The sequence below is a fragment of the Amblyomma americanum genome, chromosome 6 (genome assembly GCF_052857255.1).
Source record: "Amblyomma americanum isolate KBUSLIRL-KWMA chromosome 6, ASM5285725v1, whole genome shotgun sequence".
In the NCBI taxonomy this organism is placed as follows: Eukaryota; Metazoa; Arthropoda; class Arachnida; order Ixodida; family Ixodidae; genus Amblyomma; species Amblyomma americanum.
In genome coordinates this window covers 186,982,892-186,997,622 of record NC_135502.1, presented here as the reverse complement: position 1 = coordinate 186,997,622, position 14,731 = coordinate 186,982,892, and the positions used below count along the sequence as shown (strand labels likewise).

General features: G+C 42.6%; 1 protein-coding gene and 2 pseudogenes across 1 annotated transcript in view; 2 read left to right on the top strand and 1 right to left on the bottom strand.

Moving 5' to 3' along the window:
- LOC144095628 (uncharacterized) overlaps positions 1-14,731 on the top strand; it is a 216,689-nt gene that overhangs the window by 177,738 nt on the left and 24,220 nt on the right. The window lies entirely within an intron of this gene.
- LOC144094431 (uncharacterized) lies at positions 981-11,118 on the bottom strand (annotated as a pseudogene).
- Positions 11,239-13,806, top strand: LOC144094212 (uncharacterized; annotated as a pseudogene).

Here is a 14,731-nt window from a genome sequence, read left to right as displayed (position 1 = left end):
TCGCTAGTTTTACAGAAAAAAAAAACAAGCTGGTTGTCCTTAAATGGTAGTGCTTTGCGACTGGCGCACAAAGTGAAAAATAAACGGTGCTACACACGTCGGCAGGGCGTTTTGCCTCTCTTATGTACCACCTTATCACAAGTTTAGAGTATCGTGTGGCTGGACGGCAGTGTCAGCGATGCAAATATCATAAAGGCGAAAGGAACTGTAGTTCTCACACCTCCGGAAGGTAAGAATTTCAACTAACGCTACAATAACGGTATTTCACGCTTGAGAAGCCAACTCTTTTGGCTATTTACTGCTGAATAAGGCTGTGCATGTTGTGTTCTCTTTCATAAACAGTGAGTAATATTAGGGGACAACCTCCAGTGCACCACCATAGGCTACAAGTTTGAGGATTATTACAAGACGTTTGACGACGAGTTACGTGGTCGACGTAAAGCTCGACCGTGAGAAGAGTAACGAGACAAAACGTGCCCACATTAAAGTACGATGCTTGCAGCGATGTTTATAACCCATCTGAAAACATTCCAGCATCCGAAGTGATCTTGCTATCAATGTGTGACTTGAGCTGTAGCGCACATAGCGATCAACCTAGCTGCACCAAATACCCACAGTTCACCCGTAAATACTTCAGGTTAAAAAAAATGCACACAAAATATGAGTTGTAATATGTTTTCAAGGTAATTTAAATCACTTCAACGAGCTGCACTGCAGTGTTCTCGCTCTTCAGAGAAGGTAAACGTTCCTGCAGAGCACATTCTAACCTTTAAATTTGACAAGTTGCACCCCAGAGACCGAAGATTGAAACAGAACTTTATCTAAGTTTCTGTTTCTGCAAAAAATTTGCACAAACCTCTTGTGACACGTACTTAGCAGAACAGAAATAAAAATTGCCAACTCGCGACAAATGGCGATACCAATCATCAAATACTTCTGGGGGATGTTCAGTGGCCTGAATTAATACTAGAAAGTGTGATTCAACCTGCTGGACATAAGAAAAAGCTTGCTTCGTACGCACAGTCAGATTGCCAAACAGTTTGCTAGGGACGGGGTATGCTTTCAGAACAGTGAAATACTGGCGGGGATTGTTCAGAGTCTCAGTGCTGTCTGTAAGGCCGTTGTGCTCTAAGCGGTGTGGGCTGGGCACTGTTATTCTTAATTCCTTTTGCTCGCGCACCCTAATTTTGTAGTCTCAGTAACCGCAGGCAACTGCAAGCGTTACCTGAGTTCCCAACAAACAGTTTGATCAGAAATCCAGCCACATAATAAGCTGCAGAGTCATCAATGATGTGAGAATGAACATCACTTTCAAGATAAGAAAGGTTGTCCAACGAGAGAAAGTCATCAGGCTGCGCACACTCCTCATTGCTAACAAGATATTCACTATTGAGGGAAAATGGTGACTGCTCATGAAGAAGGTCACATCCATCGTCCTCCACATTTCCATGCTCGGGTTGCTTGAAAAGCTTTCTGGGGCAGATAGGCTTCAGACCAGAAATAAATTGTGACACATTGGGCTTTGTGTTACATCCTTTTTTCTGTCTGATATGACCAAATATGTTTTCAAGGGGATCCTTTTGGAGTCTACGCATGAGCACGTATTCAAAGCCGTATTTTTTTAGATGTCATCCCAGAGCTGACAATCAGCCTGAATTGTTATCTACCACCCAGCAGTAAGCTGCCGATGTCTGCCGTCAAACTTCCATTATGTAATCCAAAGAAGTCGGCCTCGAAGGAAGTCAGTCAACTCGGAATCCCCCTTCTTAATTTCACGGTGGAGCTTTTGCAGATTTTTTTTTTCGTACTCGTACTATTGAGAGCATCGAAAAGCTTGTCCATGCGGTCACACAATTGTGCCATAGCATGGCTGAAGCAGGGAGGTCATTTGCATACACCATCGCCATGATTACAATGCAAAAGACCTGTTAAAGATGTGCCGTTCTATTAACTTTGGAGCCAACCACAATCGCAACTCGTGTGGATTCGTAAAGGCTGACAATGTGTGACCAGTTAAAAATGTCATCGCCAATGCGCAGCTTGCGTGCTCTGACATTATTGCGTGTTGTTTTAATCAAATGCGGTACTATATTCAAGACGAAATACACCTTCCTAGCGGTAACTTTAAAAAATGCTTTTGAATAGTAATGCCTCGCCGGTTAGCGAAATTGACATTTGAAGTGCCCTGGTCACACGTTGAAGCTTTCACTATAATGTTGACTCGTCTAAGCTCCAAATTGAGTGACACCACAAGGTTGTGTATGACTGACGTGGTGTTGACGTGTGCCCTACAGTAAAGGCTGCCGGCTGGACCCACCTCCTAGAAACACCAGCAAGAAGAACAACCATAGCCCTGTCAGATATGTTCGAAGTGCGGTTTATACCATTGTCTGTAAAACCGTGGACAACACCTTGTGTAACTCCATAGCATATATTTTTTCGTGCTATTTAATCAAAAATTAGAGAACCCGGTCATGTTCGTTCCAAGTTTGAGTACTTGCTCCCATGGAAGGAATGATTCCAGGAATAATCCCTGGTATCATATTAACATGGGTGGGAAGAAAATATATGGATCCAGAAAACGGTAGGCTCGCGGACCACGGAAGTTTAAGTGCAGGGCAAATTTCTTTAACCACAGTGGAAACCGCTTGCTTTTGCTTTTTGGCCTCAAGCGAACATGAGCAGTGAGAAGTTTGAAAACTTTCTCAGTGACATGCGGCTGAATAACGCCAAAGGTCTTTCAGATCGATGACGGAGCCTTCCGTCGCTCTCTCTGCAGTCTTATGATAGTTTTCCGCTGGCTTGCTTTCTTGGTTTACGTTTAATGGTTTGTTTGTACTTCTTTGATGCAGAACTGATCTTAGGTATGAACGAAACTGCTGCAGCAGAGAAAAATAATGATATAAGAGCAAACAGCAAACCATCTCGTACGAGTACTTCCACCAATTATTTCTGACTAATCTAAATCAAGGGTATAATGGATATAGAAAGTTTTAATAGCTCCGTCGTATATACTGCTTTTAAAGAAGCGTACTCATGTTAAATATTGGAAGCGCGATTCCATTGTATCTGCTCTATTTGAAAGGAGCTGTGGGCCTAGCCACACTATGGTGTTAAGTAGTGTCACACAGTGCATCGGAAAACAATGTTTGATGATATTGCAATACCAGTGTGATTTCAGGTGCGCATGGCCCTCCCTGAGCCATGGCTGGGCGTTCAAATATGACTGAGCAAGACAGAGTGTAACGCCGAGCAGGAAGAAAGTACAATGGCCTGACGTCTGACGAAATGTTTTTGTGCATTTCTCCAGCCCTTGCCATTTAGGGTTCCTAATAAGGAGCTGTATACACATTTTCTTATTTATGTAGGCAAGAAACATAATTACAATAAAAAATGCGACACAATTCCTCTTGTAAGAGAGAATAGCACAAATAGCCCAATTTGACCTTGCGTTCTTGAACATGCAGAGAGTTTTTAAAGATAGCCTAATTTACATTATGTGAATTGAAAATACTGCATAAGAAAAACTATATTGAAGCCATAATTATAGTGTGCAGTAGGACATTCTCTCAGGGAGCTGGTGCTGAACTGGTCCTCAATGGTGTCCTCTGTAGTCAGTTCAGTCACTTGAATACTGCTGCCAGAAGAATCTTGCGCGCCACCTGAAGAAGTTACTACAGCAGTAAAATCTGTGAACTAAAAGTAAACACCACGAACTTACCTATAAAAAAGCTTTTTCTGTCACGGTTAAGCTGCTGGCCAAAGATTCCTTCAGCAAGCCCACAAAAGGCCCTTCGCCAGTCACGGAGGAGCTGCTGCCTTCAGAGCGTTGCTCATTTGTCAATTTTTTACAAAAAAATCTGAGTTCTGCACTCAGTGCTGAGTTAACAGCGCACTGCTATGTAAAAACGCAACAGTTGCTTGTGCTGACTCCTTATATCAGCGTTTTCAAGCATCATTTCTGTAAGAAATGTGTCTCACCAGCTGTCCAACACGAGAAAAGTTGTTTCTGCAACACAGCAACACCCACGCAGCCGACGCCCACATTCACGTTCAGATAGCAGTGAAGACAACGGTCGAAAAATAAAACCGATACAAACTCTGGAACGTTTTCCAATAAATTTCATCTTGATACAGATGCTAAAATATTGGCGTTGAAGCAGGACATAATTATTTAGCCACAAGAAGTTTGTTCGCTTTAATATAAGAACATTTATTTTCGCTTTCGCGTCCTGTGGCGTTCGATGAGAATACTAGACGCTTGCGTTGTCATGACGTACTTCCTGAGACCAGTTTCTGTTTTGTTTCCTCTCTGTATTTATCTTTCTCTATGCTTTAAGCGATTCACTTAAGGTCAGACAAGGGTTATATAGGAGCACGCCTGAGCGAGCTGGTGGAGACGCCAATGGATCTTGTGCGCTCTGAATGCTGACGCGCAAAGGTGCAGCTAAGCTTGAACGGGAGTCTCCTTTGCTGAGATTAATTTCAATGCTAGATGCAAAGGACATTTAGACACACATTTCGGTTATCTAGTAACAAAAAATTCAGCTCACTTTCATATTTTCAAAATCCCTGATTGGTCGAGAAAGTTGTGCCATCAACACTACGTGACTGCGTGTAGAACAATCATAGGACACCGGCAAAGTCGAAAATCTGGGGGCCCGCAAAATTTGGAATTTTGCTCTTCCCACAATATGGATTAAGGTGAATTACTGCGGACAAAAATAGCAAAGCATCCGATGCCAGAAACATTCAGAGGAAACCTGTGAAATAAGTAATTACAACGCAATTGCACCTTGCTTTAGCGCTGTTTTCAATGTTTGTCAACTGGAATTTTCTCGTGTAATATAAAGAGAGCTAAGTTGACAACTACAGTCAATAAAACCGATAGAAATAATATGACAAATTATTGTCCCGTATTGTTTTTACCCGTTCTTTTTTGCAAAACGCCTTGAGGAAATAGTTCTAAAACGCCTGTCCTCATTTACTGTCCGTCATAATCGCATATATTCATCCTAGAATTAAGGCTTTTGCAGGAACACGAAGAATTCCGTCATTCCTCCACAGGAACTCATGATGGAAAAACTCGAGCACAGTAACAAGGTGCTCAGACTTCGTTTTGATTTTTCGAAAGCTTTTGGTCTTAATGACTAGAAAAATTTCATCAAAAAGTTGAATATTACTACTGCATTAAGGGAACAGCACAGAATATAATCGCATCCTATCTGCAAAATCGACCTCAGTTTTTATTGATAGAGGACAAAACTCCACAGTAATGTTAATAACTAGAGGTGTTCAGACAAGTCGCGTGAGTATTAAGAGAATCAAGCCAATAACAAATTGTTCGAAGTAAATATATTGGCTCGAAGCAATTGTTTAAAACTTAACCTTCATGAAACCGAAGCTGTACTTTTTCATCTGCGTCATAGGCATATTCAGTGGCAGCAAAATGTGTTTGCTAACACCAACATTGAATTGGTAAATACTTGTAAATCACTAGGGTATATTTCTCTGAAAATATTACATTGAATGAAGTTGTGAAGTGTATGGTTAATAAGTTGTCCTCCCCAGCTAGGTTAACTTGTTTTGATACAATTCGCTATTTCCTTCTTTGTTAAACTACGCGTTTCTAGGATGGTCCACCTAAACAGCAGAAAACATTATAAAGCTTTCAGAATTGCTGAAGCGAATCTTGCGTCTTGCCTGTAAAGTTCCGCATCGTTCCCAGACATTAGAACTTTTCAAAAAGCACAACATCGTTCGTGTTACGTCACCATGCATTTACGAACTACGTCTCCTATATAAACCAGAATGATTTGAACGTTATAGCGCTTTAACTCATCTAGCAGGATTTGCGGAAAAAATTCTACCTTTACAACGTACGCTACCAAATGCCAAACTACGGAAAACAGATGTTAAATTGTTCATTACAGATTGATTTCAATCAGATATTTGTTAAGACAAACACTGACATCTCCAAAATCTTATCAAGGCCACCGCGTACAATATTTGTATGATAATGTAAATTGTCATATTTTTCTCAGTTCATTTGTTTTTCTTTTTTGTTGGCTCTCTCACGTGATGTATCTTAGCCTAAATATGTGCCGACATGTGTACCGCCTTCGTCGCACGCTGCTGTGCTGCTCTGTGTAAGAGCGTCAGAGCTCCTTAAGCTATTTTTTACAGCTTATTACCTGGTCTTCAAGCTACATTTTCTGTTGCAGAATAAAACTCTAATTTCACTTTAAATTAGTGGGTAGATTTAGGTGGAATAATGTGACCGAATAGTATAATTTCATAGGATAATTTAACTTTGGACATTCTAGAAGGTGATAACTCATACGTACCATACAAGAAGGGCAACGGAACCAGTTACAACCCGAGAGTTGGCGGGAAAATCTCAAGAGAGCGTTAGACACTCCTTGTAGGCGCCATAGGAGACACCAAAATGCTATCTCATTTTTCGTTTAAGAATATGGCTAAGAAGGCCCAGAAGTTTTTTTTTTTCTGCGTGTAAATTTTGGGAAGTTTTTTTCACAATCTGAAACATAATTAATAATTAGGTTAGATGGAAAAGGGAGCAGATGGCGCTGCATTAGAAAGGCACACTCTTCCAGTTTTTTAAGAGGAACACACGAGCGTCGTCCTCCAAGGCGCGCCGCGTCACAAAGCGCAGCGGCGCAATGCGCGAGAACGTGCGCGTGCGTGTAATGAACAGTCCGGTGTATATGTCCTCTGCCACGCCTTTCCGGGAAACGGACCCATCCGCACTTGCTTTTGAGTTTATCTCCGTATGTTCAGTTTGCTGCACGCATCTGAGAACAGAGTGCAAAAGGCAGCTTGGTACCGCCATCCCTTCTGTAGCAAAGAAAAGTGATGAGTATTTGGAATGTCGTTTCTAGCGAAGGACGGATCCCAACATAAAAAAAAAAACGTAACAAGGGTTTATTCGATTGCCGATGGCAGCGGACGAGCATACCGACGCTACGCTCGTCTCGGCAGCGGAATTTAGACTAGCGATCTTCCCAGCCGGGCAGCCTATTTTTGTAGCCACTATCGGTCACGCATGCTTCCGGTGAAGCAGCGGTGGAGCTGTGTTTTATCGGGGACGCAGTCCAGCGTGTGGTCGTGTTAGGCTGGGCAGGACAATAAAAAGGCGGAAGCTGCGCAGAAATATGTGCAGAGTGTGTCGCCACAAGTATAAAGCCATATAATACGATCAGCTTCCGTTGCCACTTCGCTAACAGTTGAACTTGTCATGCTAGTGTGTTCATTTTAGATGCAAGAAAAGAACCGCTCGAGCGAGACATGGAGAGCCAAAGGATAAATATGCACACAAACGCAGACTAACAATTTCAGTACATGAAGGAATACAAGGCGTATATATATATACATACATATATATATATATATATATATATATATATATATATATATATATATATATATATATATATATATATATATATATATATATATATATATGAAATGAGAGGCTCGTTTGACAAACATATGAAGGAAGCCAACAGTCACAAAACCAAGGTGCACAGGGGAATGTTTCTTTTTTTTTAACGTTTAGTGCCAATGAATTAGTTAAACAAAATTTCTTATAAAGCAGCAGAAAAAACAACCATGCCGTCGGTGGGATCCGAACACGAATATATATATATATATATATATATATATATATATATATATATATATATATATATATATACAAAGTTGTGAAACGCTTCCGTTAGCCATAGATTTATTTTGAGTCGACGTTTCGGACAGAGCCTGTCCTTTCCAAGGACTTGAGTCCTGAGCCTTGCTACACCCACTAAAGGGCAAAGGCCTCTCCCATGTCTCTCCAATTAACCCTATCCTTTGCCAGCTGCATCCACCCTTTGCCTGCAAACTTCTAATCTCATCCGCCCACCTAACCTTCTGCCGCTCCCTGCTACGCTTACTTTCTCTTGGAACCCACTCCGTTACCCTTAAGGACCAGCGGTTATCTTGCCTTCGCATTACATGCCCTGCCCAAGCCCATTTCTTTCTCTTGATTTCGACTAGGATGTCATTAACCCGTGTTTGTTCCCTCACCCACTCTGCCCGCTTCCGATCTCTTAACGTTACACCTATCATTTTTCTTTCCATAGCTCGCTGCGTTGTCCTTAACTTAAGCTGAACTCTTTTCGTTAGCCTCCAAGTTTCTGCCCCGTAGGTGAGTACCGGTAAGATTATGCTGTTGTACACTTTCCTCTTAAGGGAAATTGGTAAACTGCCACTCATGATCTGCGAGAATTTTCCATATGCGCTCCACCCCATTTTTATTCTTCTAGTTATCTCCCTCTCATCATCCGGATCAGCTGTTACTACCTGCCCTAAGTAGACGTATTCCGTCACAATTTCTAGGCTCTCGCTGCCAATTGTGAACTGTTGTTTTCTTGCTAGGCTGTTGAACATTACCTTGGTTTTCTGCATGTTAATTTTTAGACCCATCGATCTGATCTGCCTGTCTAACTCATTGATCATGATTTGCAGTTCACCTCTTGAGTGACTCAACAAGGCATTGTCATCAGCAAATCGCAGATTATTTAGGTATTCTCCATTTATTCTTATTCCCTACTGTTCCCAATTCAGGCCTCGAAATACCTCCTGTAAACATGCGGTGAACAGCATTGGCGAGATCGTGTCTCCTTGCCTGACGCCCTTCCTTATTGGAATTTTATTGCTGACTTTATGGAGGACTATAGTAGCTGTGCAGTTGCTATATATATCTTCCAGTATTTTGACATAAGGCTCTTCTACCCCCTGATTACGCAATGCCTGTATGACTGCTGAGGTTTCCACTGAGTCGAATGCTTTCTTGTAATCAATGAAAGCTATATATAGAGGTTGGTTATATTCTGCGCATTTCACTATCACCTGATTGATAGTGTGAATATGATCTATTGTGGAATATCCTTTACGAAAGCCTGCCTGATCATTTGGTTGATCAAAGTCTAACGTTGCCCTGACTCTATTAGCGATTACCTTAGTAAATACTTTGTAGGCAACGAATAGTAAGCTGATCGGCCTGTAATTTTTCAAGTCCTTGGCGTCTCCATTCTTTTGAATTAAGATAATGTTTGCATTCTTCCAAGCTTCTGGTACAGTCGAGGTCATAAGGCATTGCGTATACAGGGTGGCTAGTTTTTCTAGCACGATGTCATTCCATCCATTAACAGATCTGCTGTTACCTGATCCTCCCCCGCTGCTTTTCCCCTTTTCATTGCTTCTAAGGCTTTCTTTACTTCATCTTTCGTTACTGGCGGGATGACGCATTGCTGTGCACTGCTGTCTTTCTCATTAACGCTCTGATTACATTGGCTACTGTACAGGTCTGTGTAGAACTCTTCGGCTACGTTAACTATCTTATCCATATTGCTAATGACATTGCCCTGCTTGTCTCCTAATGCACGCATCTGGTTTTTACCTATGCCTAGTTTCCTCTTCACTGTTTTTAGGCTATCTCCGTTCTTTAAAGCATGCTCGATTCTCTCCATATTAAACTTCCTTATGTCGGCTACCTTGCGCTTATTTATTAACTTTGATAGCTCCGTTAGTTCTATTCTATCGGTAGGGTTAGATGCCCTCATGTTTTGGCGCTTCTTAATCAGATCTTTCGTCACCTGAGATAGCTTCCCGGTATCCTTTCGAAATGTCCTACCGCCTACTTCTACTGCGCACTCCGTAATTATTGATGTCAGATTATCGTGCATTGAATGAACATCAAGATCATCTTCCTCAGTTAAAGCGGAATATCTGTTTTGCAGCGCTATCCTAAACTCCTTTGATTTCCCTCTTACGGCTAACTCGTTAATGGTCTTCCTCTTCGCTAGCTTCTTCCGTTCCCTCTTAAAGTCTAAGGTAATTCTAGACCTTACCATTCTGTGGTCGCTTCAACGCACCTTTCCGAGGGCGGCCACATCCTAAATGATGCCAGGTTTAGCGCATAGTATGAAGTCGATTTCATTTTTAATCTCACCATTGGGGCTCTTCCAGGTCCACTTCCTGTTTTCTCGTTTGCGGAAGAAGGTATTCATGATCCGTAAATTATTTCTATCCGCGAATTCGACTAATAACTCTCCCCTGCTATTCCTAGAGCCTATCCCATAGTCACCTACCGCGTGGTCGTCAGCCTTCTTCTTGCCCACCTTCGCATTGAAGTCGCCCATCAGTACAGTGTACTGGGATTTTGCTTTATTCATTGCTGATTCTACGTCCTCATAGAAACTTTCAACTGTGTGGTCATCATGGCTGGATGTGGGTGCGTATGCCTGCACCACTTTCAGCTTGTGCCTCCTATTCAGCCTAATTACTATAGCTGCTACCCTCTCGTTAATACTGTAGAGCTCCTCTACGTTGCCAGCTATATCCTTATTATTGACGAATCCCACACCTAGTTCTCATCTATCCTCTAACCCGCGATAGCACAGTATGTGTCCGTCCTTTAGTACTGTATACGCCTCACCTGTCCTCCTAACTTCGCTAAGCCCTATCACATCCCATTTAATTCCCGCTAGTTCCTCAAACAGCACTGCAAGGCTAGCCTCACTAGCTAAAGTTCTAGCGTTAAACGTTGCCAGGTTCAGATTCCAATGGCGGCCTGTCCGGAGCCAGAGATTCTTAGCACCCTCCGCTGCGTCACAGGGCTGACCGCCGCCGTGGTCAGTTGCTCTGCAGCCGCTGGAGACTGAGGGCCGAGGGTTAATTGGTTTGATCATAGAAGGTTGTGGCCAAGTACTACACCAGGGTGGCCAAATCCTGCTCTGGTGAGAGAATGTGTTGTCGGTTCTGGTCATCGAGATAAGGCCGCACTTCAGGCCTGGTTATGCAGTTGCATCGACACGCGGATTTTTTTTTTAAACCCGGTGGAGAACTGCGCGGCACCAGGATTTGAACCCCGGTCCTCTTGCACGCGAGGCGGCTGTTCTACCTCTACGCCATCGCTACCTCTTCATGGCTATATATATATATATATATATATATATATATATATATATATATATATATATATATATATATATATATATATATATATATATATATATATATATATATATATATAGTACCTGAGGGCTGCAGCGGCATCGCCTGCTCTGCCAACTGCCCGCAATCTTCTCTTTTCAACGAAAAAGTTTTTTTTCTCTGAGAGATCGTGACATGAGCATACGCACATTGCTGTGCTAATCAGGATCTGGAAAAGCCATAATGCCTTGCTGATGTGCGGTTGGGTGCCGAGTCCGGACAGAAGACGGCAAGAAATTATTTTGCATCCCGCGCGGGAAGCAAAACTTGGCTAGAAGAAAAGTGTGGCTACAGAGAATCGGCCGGAAAGACTTTGAACCTTTGACAACTGGCCGACTATGCGAGGTAAGCAATGTTCCCGACACAGAGGTTCGAGAGAGAGGTTTCACCTGCACGTGCCGAGCTGCGACAGTATTTCGCGCGCGCACGTGTTGAGGACCAAAGTCCACCGTGAATATCACGGCATACTAGCGTAGCTCACGCAGTCTTATATAGCGTGCAAGTAAGGCGTTACAGGAGCGCGAAAAAGTCGCTAACAAATATGCGAATTGCGTTTCTTGAGATAATACTAATAAATTTCTGAATTCATTTCCACTTTTGCAGTTTTCTGGCAGCTGTGTTTCCATGCGCATTGTTAAACATGCGCTTAAAAAAATCGATGCTCAATTGCTATGAGTAATCCGATGAGAATTAAATGCACCAGCATTATGAAGGGCCGGGTTTTACTTTTGCCTCGCACAAGATCGTGACGAAGTGCTCTCGTGTGTGGACTGATTCGATCGCGCTTTAAAGAAGAGGAAGGCGATGATACCTCGAGCACAGCCCGAGAGGCTTGCAGTATAGCACATGTGTCCTGTGAATGTATGTGAAATACAGGTCTGGCCAAAATCTGAGTGGGATACTACTGCTAGCAAGCTCAGAAATCTTTTTCACTTCTGCCACAGCACCACTTCACGGAAGATAAGTTCGAGTCGATTCTTTTAAAGAATACCGGCCAAAAATGTTAAAGCCATTTGCGACGCCAAGCATCTTTTTGCACCGACCAGCTGACAAGCTGCGAAAGCCACCTCCCAGAAGAATAAGAGTGGATAGTGCTGGTACGTAGTACATGGTGTTCATTGGGTCTAATTTTTGAATAGAAGTTAGAGCCTTGAAGCCAAACTTACTATACGAACTTATTCTTCAGTTGTCATGTTTCATGGTTTTCATGTATCCTGCGCAGACGCCCCTATAGTCGAGCCAAACATACAGGTGGACATCAGATCTCGACCTGTGGACACTGAAATTGGTAAGCTTTCTTACATGTACTCTCACAATTTTTCCTGTTAGCATTTTTGTCTTCATGCTCTTCTCGTGTTCACATGCAGATAAAACATGTGTGCAGACAGCACAGAGATAGCAAATTATATATTCTGTATATCGATTTTTTTCTCGTCCAGTGTATGCAGCAAACTCTCGCATGTTTTATGTACCTGTATCCACAGGCCATCTAAGCACAGAGGCGGCAGTTGAATGCGGGACAAAGCATTTGACATCCTGTATGTATTTTCTCCATATTTAATACTGATGTATTTCTACAAGGAGGGTTGTCATATTGCCGTGTTCTGCTCGCACGTACTTCTGACGTGCAATCAGCCAAAGAAATGGGTGTCGCTTTCCCACAAGAAAGTACGGAAGCTGGTGAGTTAAAAATTATTCTTTGATTTTTGCAGCGTTCTGTCATCCACTGCTTTTTGCTTACTGAAGTAAGCAAGGTGACACAAGCTTTTTTTTCTGCCAAGGTATTATCCTGCAGTCAAAACATCTCCTTTCTGATGTAATCATCAATACATTTTAACAACCCTGTTTGTCAGACGTTAGTGCAAAGTAAGGGCAAATAAACTATGTGAAGAGCACAGTCCGAAAATAATATCCATGAATACTGCAACTTGTCCAGTATGCTCCTATATGCATTCTCTTTTCTTTCATATAAGTTCAACCACTGTCAGCAAGGCATTATTTCGAACGCTCCTTATAACTTCTCTGCAGCAAATTTTGCTTCGCTCTTACAGCCCAGCTGATACAAGAAGCCCTGCAAAAGAGAATAGCGCAGCTTGAAGCTCAACTTACTGAAAAGCAGCGGTTGCAGGCACTAAAAGCAAATAAGCACCTCGTTGCCGGTCTGACTAATTATTTGAATGAGGACCATGTTAAATGTCTAAAAATGGCAACAATGAAGGGAACACGATGGACTAAGAAGACCATTATAAAGGCACTGAAAGTGAGATTTTCCTGTGGAGCACGTGGCTCTGAAGCGATCAGGGAGCTTGGTCAACCTCTGCCAACAGAACGCACTCTAAATCGTAACCTGGAAGGGTACAAGTTTGCACCAGGTTTGCTGCAGGAGATCACGGAATCACTTGATCTTAAGGTAAATAGGTACATGCTCATGACCACTCACCTATGTCACTATTAGTGTAGGTCTGTTCTCACTGACCAATCCTTTCCTTCTCACAGGTCAGCCTCATGTCACCTGAACAGCGGCATGCAACTTTAATGCTGGACGAAATGCTGCTTACACCACGCTTAGTGTACAGCCCATCTTTAGATAGAGTGCTTGGAGCCCCCACTATCCTGCTTGCAGATGGACCAATACCAATTGAAAGCCTGGCCACTCATGAGCTGGTGTTTATGATCGGGACCATCACAACCCGCTGGAAGCACAGTTGCTTACCACTTTACTGAGAATTCATTCCATGCCAAAACAGTTAAGGACATAATCATTGACTTCAAAAAAGCATGTGACGCAATTTCTCTAAAAGTAGATGTCATTGTCACAGACATGGAAGGAGGAAACCAAGCCATTTGGAAACTATTAGGTATAGTCGTAGGCAAACGCAGCAAGCCTAAAACCTCGTGTCCCCACCTATGTGATGCATCTAGGCAGCTTTTCTTCATGGCTGACGTTCCTCATCTCCTTAAGAACCCGAGGAGCCATTTAACAAAATGCCAGAAGAAACAGTTTGCCAGGAAACGTAGTGTCAATCGAGCCTATCAAGACACTGATTGAAATTGACGCCAATGCAGAGCTAAAGCTAGCGCCTCACCTTAAGGCTTCTTCAGTAGATCCAAGCCATTATGACAAAATGAAGGTTGGGCCAGCTTTCAGCCTCATTAACAGTGACACCGCTGCTGCGTTACGCTTGATTGTAGAGAAAGAATCGGTGGATAAGTCAGCCATAACAACTGCATGGTTTGTTGAGATGGTGTTTCGATTGTTCCGTCTGATGACTTCAACAGCATTAAAACTGGCACTGAGTCATTTTAATGATATTGCGTATCGGAAGGCTCTCCAGTTTTTTGAGGAAACAATTGCACTTTTCTAGAAAATTTCTGTTAGTGATGATGAAAGGAAATTTGTTTGGAAGCCAGTGCAGACCGGTGTCATCCTAGCAAAATCATCCGTGTTACATCTGCAGGCCCTGTTTATCGAGAAGTACAACTTCAAATTCCTGCTTCTAAGGAGATTTAGCCAAGACGGCCTTGAGAATGTTTTCTCGACACTTCGGTGCAAAACCCCTGTGCCCCATGTTTTTGAATTCATGCGTACACTTTGAGCTGCTACAGTGTCTCAGTTTCGGCAGCCAAGTAAGGACGGCAGCTATGCTGAGGAGGACTGCTTTTTGTTACTGGCATG